The sequence below is a fragment of the Oratosquilla oratoria genome, chromosome 3 (genome assembly GCF_046742065.1).
Source record: "Oratosquilla oratoria isolate Oo_2021 chromosome 3, ASM4674206v1, whole genome shotgun sequence".
NCBI lineage: Eukaryota > Metazoa > Arthropoda > Malacostraca > Stomatopoda > Squillidae > Oratosquilla > Oratosquilla oratoria.
The window spans coordinates 61,853,260-61,863,259 of record NC_134779.1 but is presented as its reverse complement, the minus strand read 5'-3'; positions in this window follow the sequence as shown (position 1 = coordinate 61,863,259).

The following is a 10,000-nucleotide window of genomic DNA, read 5'->3' as shown; positions in this document are numbered from 1 at the left end:
CTCCCTCTCATCCTCCCTATCACTCTCTCTCTCATCCTCACTCTCGTCATACCTCTCATCCTCCCTCTCATCCTACCTCTCATCCTCCCTTTCATCCTACCTCTCATCCTCCCTCTCATATTCCCTCTCATCCTACCTCTCATTCTACCTCTCATCCTATCTCTCATCCTCCCTCTTATCCTACCTCTCATCCTACCTCTCATCCTCTCCCTCTCCCTCTCTTCTTCATTCTTCTCATACCTCTCCTCCTCCCTTCCTCTTCCTCCTCCTCCTCCTCCTCCTCCTCCTCCTCCTCCTCCTCCTCCTCCTCCTCCTCCTCCTCCTCCTCCCCTTCCTCCTCCTCCTCCTCCTCCCTTCTCCTCCTCGACCTCCAGCTAACCATTCCTATTCTTCCTCCCTAGCCTTTTCCTTCCTTGCCACTGAGGAGGGCTGTCCGTCCCTCTCCATTTCGAAAAGCGAGCCAACCTTTTATTTCTTTCAAGCAAGTTTTCGAATCACTGCGCTCTATAGGCGATTTTCCTCCTCTTCTTCCCCTCTCCCACTCTTATTCCTCCTCTTCCTATATCTCTTGTTCCTCCTATTTTCATTCTTCTTCCTCCGCACCCAGTCCTCCCTTCTTCTCCTTCTTCCCCGTCCCCCTCCTCCTACTTCTTCCTCGTCCCCCTCCTCCTCCTCCTTCTCCCCCCGTCACCCTCCTCCTCCTCCTTCTCCCCCTTCCCCCTCCTTCTCCTTCCTCCTGTCCCCCTCTTCCTCCTCCTTCTTCCCCGTCCCCCTATTCTTCCTTCCCCCCGTCCCCCCCTCCTCCTCCTCCTCCTCCTCCTTCTCCCGTCCCCCTCCTCCTCCTTCCCCCTTCCTGTTCCTTCCCCACGTCCCCTTCCTCCTCCTCGTCCTTCCCCCCGTCCCCCCCTCCTCCTCCTCCTCCTCCTCCTTCTCCCGTCCCCCTCCTCCTCCTCTTTTCCCCGTCCCCCTCTTCCTCCTCCTCCTCCTTCCCCCCGTTCCCCTGCTCCTCCTCCTCCTTCTTCCCCCCCCCTATTTCTATCTCTATTTCTCCCCCCATCCCTCGTCCCCAATCACCACCTTCTATTTTCTCCAATCCTCCACTCATCCTCTTTCATGATTGGTTATTCTAACCTTCCACTTTTTTCTCGTCTGTTTTGGAATTAAGGATAATAATCAAAATCACTAAATAAAATATCATAGATTTATTATTTAGTAAACAAAACATTTTCGTAATTTACAAAGTAAGATCGAAACAACGGAGCAAAAAATTTATATTCTACATGTTTCACTTTCTACAAATATTTTACAAAATCCTTTTTCAAAAATCAACATACATTTTTCTTTAATCTTTCTCTGGGCACCATACACATTTCTTGCTTTGTTGCTATAGATGTTTCTTGTAAGTTGAAACCCACATTTGTTACATTTTTTCTCAATGTCAGATGTGGATCTTGCCCAATACTTCGACAATGTCTTTTCTTTTCTGAGCATTTCTTGTCTGCGTCTTCCATCTCTTTCGTGAATGAACTCCATCTTGGTACCATTACGCAGTCTTCGTGTCACATTTTTTTTTCTTTTTAAATAAAATCTCTTGTTTACATTGTCACAAACTTCTTTCCTTTTTTATAAAATGTCTTGTTTTCATTGGCATATGAGGAAAGACCTCACTGGGATTTTATTTATTCGTTTATCTATTCATTTGTTTATTTGTTTATTTATTTATTTATTTATCTATTTATCTATCTATTTATTTTACAGGAATAAGTATGACCATGTTATAGAAATGAATGATAGAAATGCTGGATGTATATAGAAAGTGAAGATAATTTGAAACATACAGTTAATTACAGTAGATACTGAAACAATAGTATGAATAGCTACCAATATAATATAATATATATATGTATATATATATATATATATATATATGTATGTATATACATATATATACATATATATATACATATTTATATATATATATATATATATATGTATATATATATATATATATATGTATATATATATATATATATATATATATATATATTCATATATATATATATATATATATATATATTCAATATAAAGCATTTATTTTTATACTTTATCCCTAATTCATTACACCACCCCTGTTCTAGTTACTGAAGCAGGTTGGTTTTTCATTTTACTATTTATGTTGCCCTCTTCTACATGGTAATTCGCTTTTTCAATGAAATGAAACCTTTGTTATTATTCTATTCGTACGCTTTCCCTCGGTAAATTAGTCTATAATCCACCTGACCACACCCAATGAATGTAAAGTTAGTTTTGCCACGAAAAAAATGAGATAGTATTCACTTTACTATCCTTGTAGCTCTACATATCTTATTATTCTTTGTGTACTTTTTTATTTTTAGTATTAATCTTTTTATATGGGATTTGTATTCATTATTTAACCTACACTGCTTCTGGCTTATTTGATTATATATTGTCGCACAAGCACAGAGGCAGAAATGTACGAGCAGCCGGCTTCCAGAAAAACTGGATAACGATGGAAGTCTGATTGCGAGGTTTTGGAATGCGGAAGCTTCCAAGGGAGAGAGTCAAAATGGGAGAATGATGATAAGAGACCAAAGCCGCTTCTGACTTTAGCCTGGCAAGGATTAAACATCCATAAAGCCTGAATAAAATAATTTGCCGACAGCCAGACTGAAATATAGACGCGCATCACAAGGCAGATAGTGTCGAAGCTGGCTGTGAAGTTTACTAGATTTACTAGATAATTTCCGACCATTAAATCCACGAGGTTTATCCATAAAGCCTGAATAAAATAATTTGCCGACAGCCAGACCGAAATATAGACGCGCATCACAAGTCAGATAGTGTCGAAGCTGGCTGTGAAGTTTACTAGATTTACTAGATAATTTCCGACCCATTAAAACCACGAGGTTCATCTAAGTAGAATAAGATTGTCGGGTGCTAGGAGAAAGGAAATATCTAAAATTAGGACCTGGAGTTTAATGGGTTGAAGGGAATGTATGGTGAAGATATGGGGTGACCAGGAGGAGGGTAGGGGAAGGACGAGAGCAGGAAGAATAGAAAACATACTCGAAAAAAAGTGAGATTTTGATTTCGAAAAAAAGGGAGACGGAGAGAGATCCCAACATTTTGAAGCTGGGAGTTTCGAAAGGGGAAATGAGGGGGAAAAATGTAAAAGTGTGTGTGTGTGTGTGTGTGTGTGTGTGTGTGTGTGTGTGTGTGTGTGTGTGTGTGTGTGTGTGTGCTTTTGTGATATATGTACGTTTTTGTGTGTTCGTTTTTTGTGTATGGAAGTGTGCGTTTGTGAACATGTGCTTGTATACATGTGTTTTTTATACATGTGGTTTTGTGCTCCTAAGTTTGTGTGCATGGCTCTGTGTGTGTGTGTGTGTGTGTGTGTGTGTGTGTGTGTGTGTGTGTGTGTGTGTGTGTGTGTGTGTGTGTGTGTGTGTGTGTGTATGCATGTATGTTTGCTTTTGTGATAATATATGTACGGTTTGTGTGTTCACTTTTTGTGTCTAGAAGTGTGCGTTTGTGTTCGTGTGCTTGTATACATGTGGTTTTGTACATCAAGGTTTGTGTGCATGGCTATGTGTGTATATGTGGCATGTACAGTACAGTATACATAGTTGTATGTGTGGTTTTGTGTACATGGTTGTATGTGTAGGTGAACATATATGTATACCTATAAATATGTGTAGTCGTTTATGTAAGGATGTATATTATATACATTGTTGTCTATATATAATCGGGAAACATAGCCACAGAAGAAGTAACAATGGACAAGTTGGTAAACCGCTATTATCTTGGTTAGGAACGTTCCTATACTACATTAAAGAATTTGTGTTTATTTATTCATTTATTTATTTATTTATGACATTAAGGAGTTTAGTGATTGGCAAGGATGACTCGAAATACATCGTACAGGTAAGTATAGACACTACAAAAGGATATTTACCAGATTTTATGAAGAAAAGAATATTTCCTGATGTGGAAGACCTCTTATGCTGAAACGAGATGAAAGCGTTGTTTGCATGGAAAGAGGAAAGGGGTATGATAGCATATGTACAAAAATGTTGGATAAACGAGTGTATAGAAAAAATCGGGAAATAATATAAAAGCGAAAAATGTGTGGTCATTGAGAGGGGAAGCTGGGTATATACGGTAAATGTAGAGGGAGTTCAAATAGAAATTGTTAGTTAAATAGTGCAAGCGGGAAGCGGAGGTGGGCGGAGGGGAGGAAGTGGTGGTGGTTGGGAGGAAGAGGTGGAATAAACAACAAGGACAGAGATGAGTAGAGGTAGGGATGCGTTCAGTGAGGAGAAAGAAGCGAAGGCCAGGGCACACAAATAGTCTTTGCTTATTTATACATTTGCATGTCTATTACTTTATTCGTCCATATAGTCTTAATTCATTGCTCTATAAACCAATTTCCTTTTCATTCATTCAACTATTTTTTATAAACTGGTTTTCTATCTTTTTGTTTATCTATTTGTTGATTAATTTATTCATTAATCTATTTTTGTTTATGTACTTGGTTATTTTTGAAACTAATTAAACATTCAATCATTTGTTCATTTATTTATTCATTGATGGATTAATCTATTCATTAATTTATTTATTTCTACTGCATTTGTCATCTATATACCTGCCTGCTTTTCTATACATCTTTGTTCTGGATAGATATATTTGCTATGTATCTTAACTCTTTTGTAGAAGAAGAAAACAAACAAAAAATTAAGAAACAGATTTTTGGACAATTGTGATGAACGAGGTAGTGTGTTAGGTTTAGCAAATCTGGAAAGAGACATTTTTTGTGTAATATTTAAAGAAAAACGTATTATTCCGAAAGAAACAGTCCGAAGATAAATGAATCATTTCAAAGACGAAAGTGAAGATGGAATACAAAACGCGAATTACAAAGAAGAAAGAAACGATAGCAAAGGAAATGGATGGGAAAAAGATAGATATTCTGAAATCCAAGGTAATGTTTGGCAAGGAGACAAAACTCAGAAAGGAAGACAGAAAAAAGAGAAAGAGAGAGAGAGGAGAGAGAGAGAGAGAGAGAGAGAGAGAGAGAGAGAGAGAGAGAGAGAGAGAGAGAGAAAGAGACAGATAGACAGACAGACAGATAAAAAGACACAGCCACAGACATACAGACGCAGACATACAGACACAGACAGACAGACAGATAAAAAGACACAGCCACAGACATACAGACACAGACAGACAGACACAGACAGACACAGACAGACAGACACAGACAGACAGACACAGACAGACAGACACAGACAGACAGACACAGACAGAAAGACAGAAAAACAGACACAGACAGACAACAGACAGACATACAGACAGAAAGACAGACAGAAATACAGACAGAAAGATTGACAGACATACAGACAGACAGACACATATAGACGCACAGACAGACAGAAAGATAGACAGACAGACACAGACAGACAGACAGACAGTGAGATATAGCAGATCACGAGTGAGTGACTGCTACAAGAAAAGAGAAAACTCAGAAGAAGAGAAATAGAATGCCTGGAGAAAGAAGACAGTCGGAGAGAAAACGGAATGGTTGTGCGTATGCTGCGGAATTGAGGAGAGTGGTAGAAATTGGCCCCTATGGGGGGGGGGGGATATTTCCATAGGATTTAGAATGATAAATGTCATTAGGCCCGGGGTTTAGAATGGTAAATGTAATTAGGCCCGGGATTTAGAATGATAAATGTAATTAGGCCCGGGATTTACAATGATAAATGTAATTAGGCCCGGGGTTTGTAATGATAAATGTAATTAGGCCCGGGGTTTGAAATGATAAATGTAATTAGACCCGGGATTTGCAGTGATAAAAGTAATTAGACCCGGGGTTTGGAATGATAAATGTAATAAGGCCCGGGATTTAGAATGATAAATGTAATTAGGCCCGGGGTTTGGAATGATAAATGTAATTAGGCCCGGGGTTTGGAATGATAAATGTAATTAGGCCCGGGGTTTGGAATGATAAATGTAATTAGGCCCGGGGTTTGTAATGATAAATGTAATTAGGCCCGGGGTTTGGAATGATAAATTTAATTAGGCCCGGGATTTAGAAGGATAAATGTAATTAGGCCCGGGGTTTAGAATGGTAAATGTAATTAGGCCCGGGGTTTGTAATGATAAATGTAATTAGGCCCGGGGTTTGAAATGATAAATGTAATTAGGCCCAGGGATGGAATGAAGGGAATGATTGACAAATGAGGGGGAAAGTGGTACAAGGTGAGAAATTGGAGAAAAGCTGAAATAGGTAAGAGAAAATAGTGCAGTGGTTGGGGGATCTTTCCCTCAGCTGAATAAGTTTGTCTGCTGGAGGTCAAAATGATGTTATAAGACGATGAACTCACAAGCGTATTTTATGTATATATATATATATATATATATATATATATATATATATATATATATATATATATATATTGTGTGTGTAAATGGCAGCCTGTTTAGACACAGGAGAAATTAAATAAGTAAATAAAAAAACAAAAACAGAAATGAATAAATGAATAGATAAAGAAATAAATAGACAAACAATCAAAAAAGTGGATGAATGAATAAATAAATAAATAAATAGATAAATAAATAAATAAAATAAATAAATAAATAAATAAAACGAAAAAAATTCCACTGCTTTCTTCCTGTCATTACTCGACGATCTCGCAAAACATCCTCAGATCGTTTAGCTCGGCGTTCAGCATTTGTTTCTTCACGGTGTTAATTAGCTTGTGAAACACACTTTTATTTTTTCCCTAGTGTGTGTCACCTTGCCGACATCTTCCTCCCAGACGGCTAAGGAATTTGTTATTTTCTCATAGATTTATTCTGGTTTTGTTTGTATTTCCTTTTATTTTTTTCCCTAGTGTTCATTACCTTGCCGACCTCTTCCTCCCAGACGGCTGAGGAATTCTGTTATTTTCTCATAGATTTATTTTGGTTTTGTCTGTATTTCCACCATGCAACTGTGGATAAAGCGTTTGTCCGGACGTGGTGGGAGAGGAGGGGGGGGAAGGAGGGAGGGGGGAGGAAGAAGGGAGGGGGAGGCGGGGAAGAAGGGAGGAGGAAGGGGGAGTGGAGAGATCAGGGGCTCCGTGTTCAGAGATCTTTTGAGGTTCACAAAAAGTTTTCAAGAGTTTCTTTGAATCCAAATATCTTTATTCAGCATTTTATTGACCCCCAAGAAATAACCCAATATTTTTATTCAATTTTACAGTGACCTCAGGTCACCAGCATTACATTAGTTCGGGGCTCGTGTGTGAATATGCTGAGAAACTCTGGTTTATGGAGCTATTGATCTCATTATGTGTGGCACGTGTCCACTCGCATCGATGGAGAGGGTACTCGAAGGGAGTCAAATCGAATTAGGACACTGAGGTCGTTCAATCCTTTTTGTCGTGAGCCGAGAGGTCTGACCTCTACCGCTGCTACCACTACGACTGCCACTATCTCTTATCACAACCACTATCACTATCATCACTACCACTGTCATTATCACTACTACTATCACTATCTGCCACTACTACTAGCATCACTACTACCATCATCATCATCACCATCACCGATGCTACCACTATCTCTTATCACAACCACTATCACTATCATCACTACCAATGTCATTATCACTACTACTATCGCTATCTGCCACTACCACTAGCATCACCATCACCATCATCACCATCATCACCATCACCACCACCATCATCACCATCATCACCATCATCACCGTCACCATCACCATCATCACCTTCACAACCATTATTATCTCCAAAACCACTACCATCATCACCACCATCACCATCAACATCACCACTACCACCCTTTCCTCTGTATCAAACCCACCACTTCGTCCCCACAACCGCATTCTTCGGTGTCACTCCAGACACGCGTTGAAGCGGCAGCGCCGATACTTAAAAAGCGAACGTGAAGTAAAATTACTCAAACGAGAACCAAGAGGATCATTACAAGGTGCTCAAGAAAAGAAGAAAACGAGGCATGGAAGGGTACAATGATAAAGCAAAAAATCTGGAGGGGAGGGACTGTTTGTGTCCGTCGGGTTGTCCCGAAGAGTAAAGAGGGATTGGAGGTGGCTAAGTATGTGTGAGTTATGTTATCTAGAACCTTCATTAACGATGGTGGTTCCTGTCTGGACCTCATCGAAGTCAGAGTACCGGAGGGAACCAGTATTCATCGATGTCTGGCTCGCCTCTGGGTCATGGAAAACCACTCGGGAAGTAGTGAGAGTGAACGGAATGAGCATGATTTGCAAGATCATCCAACGTGACCTCACCAGAAACAGGTTTGAGGTCTCGTCCTGCATCGGAGGATTTTTTTCTGGTTCGTGGAGAAGTGGTCCTAGGAGACTCTGATCTTGATAAGCACGTCTTGTTTGGACTTGTCCCTTATCTATCATTCAAACTACAATCACGACAAATGTTTAATCTTTTATGAACACATTCCAAGAAGGGAAATAAAAAAAATAGCAGAGGTTCCCTCTGGAGAAAAAAAAACAGCATAATTGAAAGTTAGATGCAGGTGTGCATCTATAGGACATATTTTGAAATAATTTTTAGAAACGAATAACAAATCATAGATGAAAACGTAGCAAAATGAAAACATTATCGTCTCCTTCCTTTAATAGCTCAAGACTTAGATACCAGAATGAAGTCTTAATATGATTTATGCTCACTTGAGTATATGATAATTTCGGTCTGTGTTCTATTTAAGTTAAAGGTTGGGTACTGCTTGTTAACTTGAATTATTGGCTGGAAATGGGTAATTATTGACTTGAGGAACAGGTCAAAATACATCTGCTATTACTGTGACGTCATTGTCAATGGATTAAATTGAACACTAGCAGTGTTCGACGACATAAATCTTGAAACTCCTACAACGCATATAGTATGTTCTTTTCAAAACTAGTCTACAGAGATCTAAAAATTAATTACCAAAGTTAAATCTATCTGAAGACGTAAATATTGATAAAGAAATTAATTTGTATGATATTCTATGTTTCTCTTAAACATCAATTGCTAATTTTTTGTACATGTGGTCTCTTCAGGCTACCTAGTAACTGGTAACGTATATAGTGTACCCTTCACATTGATTTTTTTTTTCCTAAGGCTCTATCATGTTTGGGAGATTTCAATGCAAATACACGTACCGGATTGGTTACTGGTTACAGATAGTTTGCTCTGCTGGAAGTCTCTAAAATTTGGATCTTTAAAAATGATAATAATAATAATAAAATAAATAAGTAAATAAATAGATAAACAAATAAATAATCTGGAACAAAAGCGTTTTTCGAAAATACATCAAATCAGAAAATGCTTCTAGTATCTTTGGCTTTGTAGGTTTCAAGACCTTTCTTTCTGAATACTGGGGGGTTTCGCGGCTTAGAAACTCCTATTGAAAGAATTATTTGCATGCTCCCAAGATAACACAATGCGTTGGGGTTGAGATTTCGTCTTAAGTCATCGATGACACAGGTTTCAGACACCTGGATCAACGACTGAAGACCTTCATCAACAGGAGACGGACGGCGGCGTATAGCCGTCAGTCGATTGTCTGTTGGCTGCCGGTTTGCAAGCAACGACTGAACTGCCAAGTCACCTGCCCTGTGACTACGTGTCGCTATCGGCAGCATCTGCTGGAGGCCACATGTTTGATCAGTGTTCGAGAGTACACACAAAAAAAAAAAAAGATAATAAAAAAAAATTCTCTGTACAAATTTATTATTTTTTGTTGCATTCTTTAGCCTCTTGCTACTGAGAAATTATCTTTGGGGAGCAATAGAACAAAAAAGAGAAGAAACACCGAGTATAAATTGGTTTCATCGAGATAGACTATCGACTTTGCTATCATATTAGACTTCACGGAATTAAATAGTTAAATGGCGCCATGAGTCACTTTGGCTAAAAGAATGAGACCACGTTGTCCTAAAAAAAGT